This window comes from Dryas octopetala, chromosome 2 (assembly GCF_963921425.1).
Source record: "Dryas octopetala chromosome 2, drDryOcto1.1, whole genome shotgun sequence".
NCBI classification, from domain to species: Eukaryota; Viridiplantae; Streptophyta; class Magnoliopsida; order Rosales; family Rosaceae; genus Dryas; species Dryas octopetala.
This window is the reverse complement of record NC_141367.1, coordinates 16,406,948-16,423,520: the sequence shown is the minus strand read 5'-3', so window position 1 is coordinate 16,423,520 and position 16,573 is coordinate 16,406,948.

Genomic DNA, 16,573 nt, shown 5'->3' with positions numbered 1-16,573 from the left:
GGATCATAACCCAGGCGAGGAACGCTGAGCTCGAGGGGACCAGGAAAACCCCGAAGTGTTGAGTTCTGATCGGGAACAAGGGGTGGCCGAAGGTGATGACGAGGAACCCCTTGACGTCGAGCCGATCGCCACCATCCCGAGTAGGCTCACCTCGGGCTCAAGTGAAAGGGACAGGGGTCACGATGCTTCGACCTCGGCTCAGCAGGTGACGGGGAGTCCGATCGACCCGGACTTCTATGAGGAATTAGCGTGGAAGGCCGATCAGATCCCCAATGAGATGACCGAGTATCATCTCGGGGACTTGAGGGATAGGTACTCCGTTCCCGAATCCGTACTGACGAGGTTGCCGATCAGGGGAGAGAAGCCGAGCCGACCCCCAAAAGGATGGGTGACGATGTACCCCGAAATGTTCGAGAACGGGGTTCGGCTTCCCCTTCACCCCTTCCTGCAAGACTGGCTCGCGACGATCAGCGCGACGCCACATCAGCTGAACCCAAACGTATATAGGATAATCTTGTCTATGCACATCTTGTGGCACAAAGTGCACAAGTGTGTGCCAGACAAGGATCTCCTGTTCTGCAACTACGCGCTGAGGTCGAAGCAGAGTGAGCTCGGATTCTACAACCTCCAGGCGTATTCGGGGCCACTCTTCGGTGGGAATCCCTCCTCCCAGAAGACATGGAAGAAAAGATACTTTTTTGTCTCTGGGGATTGGGAGTTCGCCGATCCGAACAACGCCACCCCGGCTCGGGTCCCCAGAGCCTTTAGGATTCCAGGTGGGCACTGGACGTCTGGGGCCGATCCGAAGATAACTTGTATGTGTTTTGTGATAGTTTTATTTTGTCTAACTCTTTTCTGTTTCACTTTTGCAATCAGCTGGGGCAAGTATAAACTCCGAGGCGAGCTCAAGGATCAGATCGCCGCGATCAGGGACTCACCAGCAGAGTACCTGTCTACCAAGTTTCTGCTCGGGGAGACCCAGATCAGATCGAGCGGGATCTCCTGGTTTGTGCCCAGGTGGAATCCGCGAGCCGAGAGGGGGATGAGTTCCGCCGACATGGAGGCGCGTCTGAGGAAGAAAGCGGCGCGGAGCGTCCAGAGGAGGGCCGCGGGGCGGGCCCCTGCCGAGCCGGTCCAGGTTCCTGTCGCAGCGACAGCTCAGCCTGGACCTTTTGTGCCGAGGTCGGCTCGGCAACAAGAAAAGAGGAAAGCCCCCCAGACCGAGGTCCGGGTGGAGAAAAGAGCTCGGGCCGAGCCTAGTGGTCCTGGTGCCGAAGCGTCTGGCTCGGCACCCTTGAAGACGGTGGAAGTAGACCCCTCCATCGAGCCGTTCGTCACGGGCCTCAAGCGCGTGATAACGCCGAAGGTATTGGAGGGGCTCCGGGCCGGTCAGGAGGAGCCGAGCTTCAGCCAAAAGGCTCTGAGCACATCCTGCCAAGCCATGTTGGTAAGTCTTTTTCACCTCGGATTATGTTTATCCGCTCGGTTCGGGTTAATAATTTTTGTTGTTTTTGCAGCTCGCCTTGAAGCAGTTTGAAGCTGCCCACGCCGCTGTCGAGGCCGAGGCAAAAATGGGGAGGTTTCGGGAGCGAATCCAAGAGCTCAGGGAGAAGCTGGCCGAGGCCGAGCGGGTGGTCAAGGCCGAGCGCGATCGCTCGGCGGGTCTGCGGTCCAAGCTGGCCGAGAAAGAGGTGGAGGTCGCTCGGCTCGGGAAGGAGCTTGTGTCCTCGGAGCAGAAAGTGGCTGACCTGGGGCAACTTGTCGACCAACTCCAGCAGGATGTTGAGGAGGCCGAACGAAGGACGGCTGAGTCTCGGCGCCGGGCTGGGCTTCCGAGCGTCCAGGCGCTGGCTGATGCCCACTTTGAAGGGTATCAGGAGCTTTTGGAGGCGATCCGGTCGAAGAGGCCGGACTGGGACGTCTCGTTCCTCGGCGAGTCCGATGATGAAGATGATACTCAGGGAAGTCAGCAGGACGAGCTTCCTCTTCCCGATCGCCAAGCCCCCGCCGAGGCGGTCGTGTCAGCGGCCGAGCCGACTCCGGAGGATCCTCCGCTGCCCGAGTGCGAGCCGACCCCGATTCCCCCGGTCCCCGAATCCGATCCCAACGCTGAGATGCAGATCGGCGGGGTCGAGGTAGTGCAGCTCGGTGAGGAGACGCCTGAAGAGTCCACCGAGCCGATCCTGGAGGGGCCTGCTGAGCGATCTGCATGATTTTGTTATGTTTTTGTTTTTTTTTTTTGTTCCCGAGCCGATGTGTGGCTCGGGTTTAATTGATTTTGGAACAATCTGTACTTGGTTTTATCTTGTTTAATTTATCAGTATTTTCTTTTTATGAAACAAGTTGTTGTCAGTTCAGCTCGGAAATTAAGCTAAAGACATAACTAATAACATATGAACAAGAAAATGATAAAGGTAACAAACATAATAAAAGCCAAGGTATTTTGAGATCGGTTCGGCTTCCCGATCGCAATGAAAAGAAAAGTAATGATAAATTACAATTTGTCTTCGGATAAGCTTGATAAGCATAATGAAGATAAGCAGGAATTTGAAAACCCTAGTGATCCCGGATGGGCTCGGCATACCCATTGAGATGTTTAGGAATTTTGTTTTTTGAGAAAAATATTCAAACCTACTTTCAGATCGGCTCGGTATGCACGATGAAAGTTTTGGTTGGAGTGTATATTTTTCTTTTAGAAATATCATGTTGAACGTTAGGACTGTAGGAAGTCACTTCGGCTCGGACAGGGATTTTTATAGACCTGATAAGTCTGTACCATGTCGAGCATCGGGCTGAAAGTGGCGCGCCAGCTCGGCACAGGAGTTTATAGACCTGATGAGTCTATAATATGCCGAGCGTCGGGCCGAAAGTGGCGCGCCAGCTCGACACATGAGTTTATAGACCTGATGAGTCTGTAATATGCCGAGCATCGGGCCGGAAATGGCGCGCCAGCTCGACACATGAGTTTATAGACCTGATGAGTCTGTAATGTACCGAGCGTCGGGCCGAAAATGGCACTTCGGCTCGGCACATGGGTTTATTATTTTTTCGAAGGAAACATTTAGATCTTTCCTCTTTGTTGAAAGTGTATAGGAGTAGAGTCCCCAGTGTTTGCTTCGAAAAATGCGAAGAAGATGAGTCAAAATGTGTTCATCCTTTCATTGATTGGAACGAATGTCAGGTCGGACAGTCCCCGATCCTAACTACATTCTACTGATAATAAATCTTCAAGTGTTCAGCGTTCCAGCTATGCTTGAGAGGCTTCCCGGCCAAAGTGGCCAAGTTGTAAGTGCCAGGCTTGACCATGCCCGTGATTCTGTATGGTCCGGTCCAGTTCGGATCGAATGAGCTCTCTTTGATGGCAAGGGGATTCTTCTTCATGACGAGACTGCCCAATCCGAAGCTCCTGGGCCTGACCCTTTGGTTGTAGTATTTGGCTACCCTCTGTTGGTAAGCGGCTCGGCAGAGATTGGCGTCGGTTCGCCTCTCCTCGATCATGTCTAGGCCGAGCCGAAGTCCGGTGTTATTGGTCTCGGGATTGTACGTACCGGTTCGGAATGAAGAAGTCCCCATTTCGACCGGGACGACAGCGTCAGTCCCGAATGCCAACGCGTAAGGTGTTTCCTTCGTGGAGTTTCGATAAGAGGTTCGGTAAGACCAAAGCACCTCCGGCAAGAGTTCAGGCCAATTCCCTTAGCATTATCAAGCTTAGTCTTGAGGGTCTTCTTGATGATCTTGTTGATGGCCTCGACCTGTCCGTTCGACTGCGGATGGTAAGGAGCGGTGAAGCGCAAGTTGATGTTTAGACGTGAACAAAAACTCCTGAATTTGTTGCAGTCGAACTGCTTGCCATTGTCCGCAATGATGGTGTGCGGCATGCCGAACCGGCATATGATGTTCTTCCAGACGAAGGTCTCCATCCGTTCGGCTGTGGTAGTGGCTAGGGGCTCGGCTTCGGCCCACTTGGTGAAGTAGTCGACTGCTACTACGGCCATGGTGACTTGCCCTTTCGCCTTCGGCATAGGGCCGATCAGATCGAGTCCCCACTGCGCGAATGGCCAGGGACTGGATATGGAGGTCAGCAACTGGGGAGGTTGATGGGGGACCGCGGCATTTGATACAAGCGCGAGAGAGACGATCCGCGTCTTTGTTCAGCGTCGGCCAGAAGTAGCCCTGCCGGATCGTCTTGTAGGCGAGGGATCTTCCTCCAGAGTGGTTTCCGCATATCCCCTCGTGAATTTCTCTCAGCACATCCTGACCTTCTTGGGGGGTGACACACCGCAAGTAGGGTAGGGAGAAACCCCTCTTGTAGAGCCGACCATCGATGATACTGAACCGAGCCGATCTAGTTTTGATGAGACGCGCCTTGTCCTTCTCTGGGGGGAGTATCCCGGATGCCAGATAGTTAGTGATCGCCGTCATCCAATTCGGCTCGGCCTCGGTCTGCACAACGGTGACTTCGTTTTCTGCGGTGCTAGGTCTGTCCAGAATTTCAACTGGAACGTGCCTAGCGGATCCGGTGTCTGTGGCCGAAGCTAGGCGCGCCAAGGCGTCGGCTCTGCAGTTCTCTGCCCTCGGGATTTGGGATATTTTGTACTCGTGGAAGTTCCCGAGCAGCAAACGAGTCTTCTCGAGGTAGGCAGTCATGCTAGGTTCTCGAGTCTCATACTCTCCCAATATCTGGTTGACAATGAGTTGGGAGTCGCTGAAGATGCTCAGTTTGGTCGCGCCGAGCTCCTTTGCCAATCTGAGTCCGGCGATGAGCGCCTCATACTCTGCTTCATTGTTAGACGCCTGGAATCTGAAGCGAAGAGCATACTCCATCACAACCTGTTCTGGGGAGATCAGAACAAGCCCGGCTCCACTTCCCATTGCGTTGGAAGATCCGTCCACGTAGAGGGTCCAGGTGAGAAGATCAGCCTGGCTGCGATCGCCGTTTGTGTTCGGATCAGACGCGGTTGGTGTAGCGTCGGCGCGCGGTGGGTCTTCCGTCGAGGCGGTTGACTCACAGATGAAGTCCGACATGGCCTGACCTTTGATGGCCGTCCTGGGACGGTAGATGATGTCAAACTCGCCAAGCTCGATTGACCACTTGATGAGCCGACCCGAAGTCTCGGGTTTTGCCAGGATTTGTCTAAGCGGCTGATCGGTCAAGACGACGATTGAGTGAGCCTGGAAGTAGGGCCTTAATTTCTGAGCCGAGCTGACCAGGGCGAGAGCCATCTTCTCGAATTTTGGATACCTGGTCTCGGCATCGGCGAGGGCTCGGCTCGTATAGAAGACCGGGTGTTGTACACCGCCGACCTCTCTCACCAGAACTGAGCTGAGAGCCGAGTCAGAAACAGATAGGTAGAGAAAAAGTTCTTCACCTTCCTCTGGTTTGGATAATATGGGAGGTTCCCCCATGTGTCTTTTCAGATCTTGAAAGGCCTGTTCGCATTGGGGGGTCCATTCTATGCCCTTCCCTGCTCCCCTTAAAGCTTTGAAAAAAGGGAGGCACCGGTCAGTGGACTTCGAGATGAACCGGTTCAGGGCGGCGACTCTTCCAGTCAGACTCTGGATTTCCTTGCGTGTCCTTGGGGACTTCATGTTGATCAAAGCCTGGATCTTCTCTGGATTTGCCTCGATCCCCCGTTGGCTGACCAGGTAGCCAAGGAACTTTCCTGATCGAACCCCAAAGACACATTTGGCTGGGTTCAGCCGCATCTGATATTCCTTCAGGACTCCGAACATGTCTGAGAGGTCCTTGACGTGATCGTCCGCCTTTATGCTTTTAACCAGCATGTCATCCACGTAAACCTCTACGGATTTGCTTATGGAAGATTTGAACATGTGGTTGACCAGTCTTTGGTAGGTGGCTCCGGCGTTTTTGAGACCGAAGGGCATGACCTTGTAGCAGTACACGCCGCGATCCGTTATGAAAGATGTGCCTTCCTGGTCGGACTTGTGCATGAGGATCTGATTATACCCAGAATAGGCGTCCATGAAGCTGAGGAGCTGATGTCCTGCTGTTGCATCGACGAGTTGATCTATTCTGGGCAAGGGAAAGCTGTCCTTGGGACAAGCCTTGTTCAGATCGGTGAAGTCTACGCACATCCTCCATTTCCCATTGTTCTTCTTCACCATGACCACGTTGGCAAGCCAGTCGGGATAGTTGACCTCCCGGATGAACCCGTTGTTTTGCAACTTGGTTACCTCTTCAGCCATGGCGGCGTATCGGACCGGATCATATGACCTCCTTTTCTGACGAACCGGTTTGCATCCCGGGTCGATGTTCAGCCTGTGGGTGATCACGTCAGACGATATGCCTGGCATGTCATCGTAAGACCAGGCGAACACTTCCGCATTGGCACGGAGGAAGTCGATTATGGCAGAACGCTGTTCGGGACTGATCTGAGTCCCCACTCGGACGAGCCGATCCGGTGTATCGGCCGAGATCGGCACTTCCTTCCAGGCCTCGGCGGGAAGGGGCCGAGAGTCTGGGTTCGGCTCAGAAGTGAAGTCGAAAGTTTCCGCCCTCGGCCACCTGCCCGAATCGGCGATGAAGTCAAGTTCCTGTGAGTTCGGCAGCTGACCCTTCTGCTTGATCGAACCGGCGTAGCAAGACCGAGCTGAGCACTGGTCTCCCTGAATGACAATGCAATCGTCGCCCACCGGACATTTGATAAGGAGGTTGGCGTAGTGGACGATACAGTCGAGGTCGACCAGAGCTGGTCTGCCCAGGATGATATTATAGGCTGATGGCCGCTTGACGACGATGAAATACGTCATGCAAGTCTTCTTGATCGATCCCTTCCCGAGCGAAAGGGGAAGGTAAATGTGTCCGAGGGGCTTAACCACTTCTCCCCCGAACCCGACCAAGGCGAGAGTGTCAGTCTCCAGCTTATCCTCGCCGATGCCCATCTGCGCGAACGCAGAGTGGTAGAGGATGTTGACTGAGCTTCCTCCATCGACGAAGGAGCGCGCGATGGTAGTCCCGGCCACCTCAGCCACTATGACGACCGGATCATAGTGGGGGAAGATGATCTCATTCGCCTCGTTCGGCTCAAAGGTGACCGGTCCCCAGTCTTTCCGTTGTCTTTTGGAAGTGCTGGGCTGACCTGCTTGAATCGACAGGGACTCGTGAGCTTGAGCCGCCTATCTGACATACTCCTTCTGGGATCGGTTCGAGTTTCCCACGAAGGTTGGCCCTCCGCCGATCGATCCGATGGCAGCATCCCGGACGTCGATGGTGTTGGTGGGCTTCTTCAGCGCAGCCTTGGGTAATCTAGGCCCGCCGGCCAGGAATTGGTTGATCTTACCCGCTCGGGCAAGAGTCTCAATTCCGTCGCGGAGGGCGTAGCAATCACCCGTGACGTGGCCGTGGTTGGAGTGGTACTTGCAGAAGACACCCTCCCTGATTTTGTCTGGGGGTGGTCCCTTGATCTCCCTTGCAGCTGGGAGCTGGTCCTTGATCTTGGAGAAGATCGTCTCCAGACCGGCGTTGAGGGGAGTGTACTCTGTGTACTGAATGAACTTGGGCCCCTTGCCCAGAAGTTGGCGCGGCTTCTCCGTCCTGGTCTTCTTGGATTGGACCTGGGGTTTGGGACTTGCAACCTCTCCCTCCTTCCTCTTGGCTGAGGTCGGCCTGGGATTCAGGGCCTCCACCTGAGCATCCCACTCCTCAGCCCGCGCCCACTTAGTGGCTTCAGCAGAAAGCTCATCATAAGTAGAGGGAGGGTTCCTCATCAGATGGGAGCGGAGTCCCCCGGCGAGCAGACCTTGCATAAGGGCGTTCTTAGCCGATCTGTCGTCGCAATCGTCGCACTTCGTATACTCGATGTTGAAGCGGATCAGATAGGCCTTGAGGCTCTCCCCTTCCTGTTGTTTAATGAGCGACATATCGTTCAAGTTGTAAAGTCGTTCGGATACAATCCGATACCTCGCCAGGAAGGCCCTCCGGAGGTCGGAGAAGGAGTCGATGGAGTTGGGTTGGAGGGTCCGGAACCAACCCCGAGCCGATCCCTTCAAGGTTGAAGGAAAGATTCGGCACTTAGTAGCTTCAGACGCCTGGCGGGCTTCCATGGCGTACCTGAAGCTGTCAAGATGATCGTACGGATCCTTGGTCCCATCGTACTGATCCATCTTGGGAGGCTTGGTGTCGCGGGAGACCTCAGCGTCCATGATTCTGCTGGTATACGGGAGGGGGAGTTCCTCTCCGTGGTCGGTCCTGCCGAGATATCCCTAGAGACCTCGACCTGGCCGAGCCGATCGTGGACGCTCCGGATTTGGTTTTGTACCAGGGTCCGGACCAAATTTTCCACGTCGGGAGTGGTCGGCTCGGCCTGATTCTCCTCCGAGCGCTCGGTTCGATCACCGAGTCTCTCGCTCACCAGCTGGCGGGTGATCCTTTCACTGAGCGGACGGCGGTTGGACATGACCATGGTTCCCCCCAATCGCTCCGCGGCGGATCGTCTCCCCGAATGAGTGTTCGATGTGGAGGGGCCTTGACTGGTAGTGAGACCAAGTCTGCTTCTGACTAGCACCCTGGGTTCAGTTGAACCAGTAGGGTTGACATCCCCCAACCTAGATCGGATTGGAGGTCGTTGATCCGTGGCCGGCTCGGCACGGTCTCCTCCCAGACCTTCGGGAGAATGTTTCCTGAAGGCCGCCTGCTTCTGCTGAAGGAGGCGGTGGGCTTTCAAGAACTCGGCCTGTTCGGCCGGGGGCATGTCCTCGAAGCCTGGGAATGCGTAATCCGCGTTTTCCCGAGCTGACTGGTCGTCCACGTCGGCTGGGGCGCTTTGCCGAGAAAGAGACGGTGAAAAGACCTCCTGCTCGGCTCGGGTTTGACGCGATCGGAAACCTGACCTCTCACTGTTCCCGAGCTGAGCACGATGGCGTGCAAGTTCTTCGGCTAGCTCGGCCTGTTTTGCGAGCAGCTCATTATTCTGCTTGAGAAGCGCATTCTCAGCGGCCAGATGTCGTTAGCTCTCCTTGAGGAGTTTGTGAGCAGCCCTGATTTTTGAGGGGCCTTTGGACTTTGATGTCCTTGGGAGTTGTGCTCCCCTCGTCTTCTCAGGTGTCTCAGGCTGATGTTGTTCATCATTCTGAGACGCTCCTGAGGAAGAGCTACTGTCGCGAAAGATGGTAGTCATGATGACTTATGTGAAGGAAGAGCTTAGCACTTGTGGTGACGAACACAACGGCTAAAGTCGACTTCCCACAGACGGCGCCAATCTGTTGATGCAAATTTCCGTAAGAGAGATGCAACAACTTAGAGGTGGTGACTTGGCTGATCCGAAGCCTTGCTGGATGATGACGTGGATGTTGATTGAGATCTTCCTGTAGACAAACACAAGATCAAAGGAGATGGACTGGTGTGGTACCAGCCAAACACGCTCCGATGATGAAGTCAGTGATGGTGTTTGATGATAGGTGAGGAAGAACAAAGGATGAACTTGGGAGAATAGGAAGAACAAGGCAAATGTTCTGGGTTATTCTCAGCAAGTTGGGTATGCTCTTGGGTGAGTGAGAATTTTTGTGTAAGTGTTTTGTAGATAGATTGATAGATCTCGTTTTGCACATACATATGAGTTGATATATATAAGCAAAGGAAGACTTGATGAGTAAGTTACCTGCATGCGAATGAATGGTTGCCAGTGACCCACGCGTTTGGTCAGAACTAGTTGCATGCACAGCTACTCACCTCCTCAGCATTCAATGCTGCATTGAATGCTCCATTAAATGCAAGGTTGGAAGGTTCAAACAAACTACCTCAATAGTCATGGATGCAGACTGGGATATTCCATCTGTCAGAGGATTTGTGTCAGGTGCATTTAAGCGTGGCGGTTTCGCCTCAACTGGATCCTCCTCGGAGTGGCGGCGGTACGCCGAGCCGAACCGAACACGTGTTCCTATGAGTATACATGAAGCCCATGTGTGATCGGATCGGACATGGGGTTCCAGACCGAACCGACCCAAAAGATAGGGGTCCCTTCGAGCCCTAACTGGCTGACGCCAGAATTCGAAAGGAGGTCATTTCCGAGCCGAGCCGAGCCGAACCGGGATGACTGTGGAAAGATGGACACTCAATCCCTTGGAAGATCATCGGTTCGGCTCGGACCGAACATGGAAGACCCGGCGTGGAAACCCGGTCTGAACTGGCCGAGGAAGTACTGAGCAGTGATGTGGAGGTCAAAGTCTGACCACTGGGTTCATCCACAAACACGTGACCTTGAGGCAATGGATAAATGCGTCACTTCCAGACACGATAATGAATGTCGTGGACAATGGTTTATTGAGTATTGAATGTCGTGGACAATGGTTTATTGAGTATAAATGCGTCACTTCCAGACACGATAATAGAAGTACAAATTTTTCTCTTATAGTAGTTGATTTATCCATAACTCGCCATATGTGAATGCCGAAAGCCCAAAACTTCCATACAGAACAAAAATCAAGACACATTCTTTGACCATGAAAACAGTGAACGGGACTTTCTTAAAAAGCTTTTTGTGGTGCATTTCCAGTCAGCTTCGACAATATAGAAAAGATTTAACTTAAAAATTAATTAGAACCAGAAAAAGTTGGAAATATATATGTGGGCAATAAATAAATTGGGCCGATCAGATTAATTGTGAGACAACTGTGAATTTGGACTTGAGCCAGAGTACTTGTTGACTGGTTGATGTTTCATTATACAACTTAACTAAGACTTAGTCCAAGTCAAGCAATTAATTTTCAAAGACTATTGGCTAAGCCACTAAAATCTGTGATCTCAGTTATGCCGTGTTCTCTACTCTCTTAAAAAAGAATTAAAGCCAAGTGGTACTTTTCCATGAAGCTATTTCCAAGTAAGTTTCCGCATGGTTCTCTTCAATATGGACAAAGGAAACACCAGAGCTTCTCTTTCTTAATTGATTACTCTGGTTATTAGTTATACATGATCCCACGAATTAATTCCATCTTGATGCTGATGGGAGTGGAAGAAACAAGAGTCAACTTCTGATTGATCAAGTCAAGCACCAGGAAATGAGTGTGTGTGTGTGTGTGTGTGTGTGTTAATTGATGGTATACACCACGTCACCACTAGACCATCGATTTTATCATCAACAAAATTCCAGAATTTATCCGGTGGAAATTGATTTATATAATAGGGAGACTTCCAGCCGGTCCTTTTTGGTAAATAACCCTAAAGTCTTAAGAATTTTAAAATTTTAATTAAAATTCAATAATATTGTAATAATTTTAAGTTATATAATATTGATTTATTAGTTTTTATATTTTTTTTCACACATACTAGGCACCGAGCGCTCGGCGGCTATTGCTGAGTATTTGACAGTGCATTTTTACTTTTCTTCAAGTTCTGATTTGTCGGCTTTATATTAAGTTTTCATTTTGAGATTTTGAAGGCCGTCCAAAATTTTAGAGTTAAACTCTGACATGCAACCTCCAGTCACAAACCACATTTTATATTCTAAGAAGGTATGAGGTGAACCTGTATCCATCCAAAAAAATGATGACATATTTCTTTGATAAGACAATAGTCAAAGAGTTTTATTTAAATAAATAAAAACTTTATTTAGAAAAAAAAAAAAACATAGCCATAAAGTTTTAGTCCAAAGAATAAATATAATAAAGACTAAACTCTAATTTTTTTTAATTAATATCCACACAAAAATAAGAAATTGTTTTAATTAAGAGGGACTTCCATCATAGGCTCATAGCTTAAGCCTTAAGGTCAAGGTCAAGCAAGGACCCGTATATATTAATGTTACTAAGCTGTTTGTGTTGCATTTCCATTCAGCTTCTTCAATACGGAAAAGATTGAACTCTAAGTATAATTGGAACCAGAAAAAGTTGGAAACATATATGTGGGCAATAAAAATATGGTGCCTATCAGATTGGAAGTTGTATGTTAGATTGTGAGACAATCTTTATCAATCAAGCACTGTGAATTTGGACTTGAGCCAGAGTACTTGTTGATTGGGTTGATCTTTAAACAAATTAACTAAGACTTGGTCCAAGTCAACCAATTAATTTGAAAGACGTGTTCTCTAAGACAAGTAGTACTTTTCCATGAAGCTATTTCCAAGTAAGTTTCCACAGGTTATCTTCGATATGGACAAGGGAAACACCAGAGCTTCTCTTTCTTGATTACTCTGGTTATTTGTTATACATGGTCCCCCTCATTAATTCCATCTTGATGCTGATGGGAGTGGAAGAAACAAGGGTCAACTGTTGATTGATCAAGTCAAGCACCAGGAAATGAGTGTGTGTGTATTTAAAGGATGGCTGAATGCTGATGATGCATGCACATTTCCACAAGCAAATCTTGAGCCTTTAATTATCTTGCATGCATGCCCAGCATGTTCATTCAAAACCTACAAATCCTCTTTCTTTTTGGAGTCCTCTTACTCCACTTCTCATGCTTCCCTCAGCTGGCCAAATCTTCAACTTCATACTTCACTGATCAATCTGCTCTCACTACTATAAAAAAGCTCATACATATCACTATATTAATATCAGTTTTAAGGGTATTCGATATAATATGGTTTTTAATATCGTTTAAAAGTTTTTTTTTTTTCAAAAAATGATATTTAAACTAGTTTATATATCATTAGGATTTTGAATGTGATATATTATGTTGGACAAATTTATTAACCCTGATTTAAAAGTGATATCGATACAAATAAATGATGCTTAAATTTTAGAATGGGAAAATCGGGGGACTGCATGTTCATGACTTAAAAAAAATTTGGCAGCCCGCGTTTATACACTTAGACTCACACACCCACACTCAGTCACTCACATCCAAACTGAACCAGACCTAAACCCACACCCTAACTCATCATCTTCTTCATCAATCTCTAACGAAGATATATGGATTGAGCTTGAAGCTTAAGCTAGCTAGCTGGTTTTCCAATCCACCCAGCCTTAAGACGTCGAGAGCGAACACTTGCAGATCGAGATCGATGAGTTGAGCGCGCGCGAAGGCTTGCAGAGAGCGAAGGCGACAAAGAGACAGAGAGAAGTCTGAGAAGTCGCGAAGAGAGAGAGAAAGAGAGAGAGAAGATTCTGGACAACGTCGCGAGATCGAGATCGACCTAGAGAACCCTTCCCGATACCCCCACCCAGCCTTCGCGATTTCAGGTATTTGATGAGATTGTTTTGTTATTTTTTCTTTTTAATTTGAAGTTTAGATTCCGGATTAAGGGTTCTAATATTTGCAAGTGGTTTGAACATGTATGCATTGCTATTTGGGTGTTTTGTTATTTGGGTGTTTTTGAAATTTGGATTTATTTGTATTTGGTTGTTTTGTAGATTGTTTGAACTTGGGTCTGTTTGAATTTGGGTGGTAGAATTGTTTGTATTTAACTGAAATATGGAACTTGGGTCGACTGTGTTATGAATTTGGGTATGTGGTTAATTTGTTTGATTTTCGGTTTGAGGTGTAATATATTATGTGGCTTTTGCAATTAAGGGTAGAGTTCTAGGTAAAGATATATAGGTTTAAACCGAATACATTGCCAGGCTTCAACTAGGTCATATGGTGTCAATATAATTGAATATTTGATGAGTTCTAGGTAAATGTATATGTGTTCTTTAGATGAGTTTCTGCTAATTAAAATTGACATTAATACTAGTTATATCAGTTAATATGCTTCCTTTTGCATATGTTTACTTGGGTTTATATTGAAATGATGTTATTTTGTGTAAGAGTATGGATAAAACATGGATGCATGCTGATAGAAGGTCTGTGGAGTATGAGGAGGGAGTTGAGAGTTTTTTGAGAATTGGATTACAGAATGCTACCAGACCGAAGTACATCCATTGTCCTTACTTGAAATGTGTAAACTTGAAAAGGTATACCGTTAGAGTGATTAGGGAGCATCTATACTTTAATGGTTTTGACACAAGGTATGCGAAGTGGATATGGCATGGTGAAGTTGCTGGTTGTACAAGTAGAGATACAAAAAACGAAAGAGAACCTAGTGTTTGTGGGTCCGAAACAGTAAACATGTGCGAGAGTGCCTTTGATAATTTCAATGATAATCCATACGAGTTTAGTCATTATGTTGATGAAGGATTGAGACCTTTATATGATAATTGTGTGAAGTACAACAAGCTATCTGCATTGGTTAGACTATTCAATCTGAAGGCAAAACATGGGTGGTCTGATATTAGCTTTTCTGAATTGCTAGTTGCTATTGGTGATATGCTGCCAAAAAGTCATGTGCTACCCTTGTCTATGTATGAGGCAAAGAAGACATTGTCTGCTTTAGGAATGGAGTATGATAAGATTCATGCATGCCTAAACGATTGTATTTTGTATAGAAATGAGTACGAAGATGAAAGTAGGTGCCCCAAGTGTGACCTATCTAGGTGGAAATTAAACAAGCAAGGGGTTGAGCAAGAAGGGGTTCCGGCAAAAGTCTTGTGGTACTTTCCACCTATTCCAAGGTTTAAACGAATGTTTAAATGTGGTGAGACATCAAAGGATCTTACTTGGCATGCCGATCACAGAGTCAACGATGGCATGCTACGTCATCCAGCTGATTCTCCGGCTTGGAAGTTGGTTGACCATAAGTGGCCAGATTTTGGAAGTGAGCCTAGAAATCTAAGGTTGGCTCTTTCGGCAGATGGGATCAACCCACACAGTTCCTTAAGTAGCCGATATAGTTGCTGGCCAGTCATCTTAATGACGTATAACCTTCCTCCATGGTTTTGCATGAAGAGGAAGTTTATGATGTTAACTCTTTTGATTTCCGGTCCTAAGCAGCCAGGAAATGACATAGATGTCTATTTGCAACCATTGATTGATGATCTAAAAGCATTATGGAATGGAATTGATGGGGTGTATGATGGGTTTAGAAAAAACACATTTACCTTGAAGGGTGTACTCTTGTGGACAATCAATGACTTTCCCGCTTATGGTAATTTGTCGGGGTGCACCGTTAAAGGGTATAAAGCGTGTCCCATCTGCGGTGAAAACACGGATAGTGTTAGGCTGAAACATGGTAGAAAAATCAGTTTTCAAGGCCACAGAAGGTTCTTGCCACGCCACCATCCATATCGGAAACAAATGACAGTGTTTAATAACAAGCATGAATTTGGTTCTGCTCCTAAACCTCTAAGTGGAGAGGAGGTCTTAGCTAAAGTGTCGGGTATCAATTGTATCTTCGGAAAGCAACATGTAAAGAGCAGCCTAGGTGGTGAAATTCATGTTCCATGTTGGAAGAAAAGGTCCATATTCTTTGACCTTGAATATTGGAAGTCTCTTCACATTCGGCATTCTCTAGATGTTATGCACATCGAAAAGAACGTGTGCGAGAGTGTTATTGGAACCTTACTAAACATTCCAGGGAAGACAAAAGATGGGATTGCTGCCCGTCTAGATCTTATGGAAATAGGGGTACGACTTGACTTGGCACCCGAAGTTGGGCCGAAAAGAACCTTTCTACCTGCTGCTCCATATACACTGTCTAGGGGTGAGAAACAAGCATTGTGCAGATCTTTGATGGGTATAAAGGTCCCAGAAGGTTACAGCTCGAACATAAGAAATCTAGTATCCATGCAAGAGTTGAAACTATTTGGTCTTAAGTCCCATGATTGCCACGCCTTGATGCAACAATTGTTACCAGTAGCCATACGTTCGGTGCTGCCCAAGCATGTGAGATACGCGATTACTAGGTTATGTTTCTTCTTTAATGCCCTATGTAATAAAGTGATTGATGTGTCAAAGTTGGATAAAATCCAATCAGAACTTGTAACGACATTGTGTTTGTTGGAGAAGATCTTTCCACCTTCATTCTTCGATATAATGATTCACTTAACCGTGCACCTGATTAGAGAGGTTCGATTGTTTGGACCGGTCTATTATAGATGGATGTATCCATTTGAAAGAGGCATGAAAGTGCTAAAGGGTTTTGTAAGGAACCGTAACCGTCCGGAGGGCAGCATCGCTGAGAGTTATATAAGTGAGGAAGCTGTGGAGTTTTGCTCCGAGTATTTGTCTGATGCAAAATCAGTTGGAATCCCGCCTTCGCGAATGGGTCAACCAACCTTTAGCAGACCTATCTCAGGTGCTAAGGTACAATCAGTCCACCGTGAAGACTGGGAGCAAGCACACTGTTGTGTATTGGAGAATGCTGATGAGATCGACCCCTATGCTGAGTAAGTTACATTTTATCCACCACTAACACTTATAGAATAACTAAGTTACTAACACTTATAGTAAGTTACAATTGGTTAAATTTTATGAAATCTATTTGCAGATTACATAAGGCTTACTTGAGTGACTTTTATAAGAGTAAAAAGAAGAGTGAAAAGTGGATGCTAGATGAGCATAACCGCACGTTTATTTATTGGTTACGTGACAAGGTATTATACTTTTAATTACGCTTTCAATGCACTTACCCTTTGTAAACGTTTGGTAATAATTAATATATTTTAAAAGTGTTAATTAACCATTAATAATTAATATAGGTGGCAGATGAGATAATCAGTGGATCGAATGACATAACACCCTCATTGAGGCGACTAGCTCAAGGGCCACCTATGAGTGTGCTTAAATACGAAGGTTATGAAA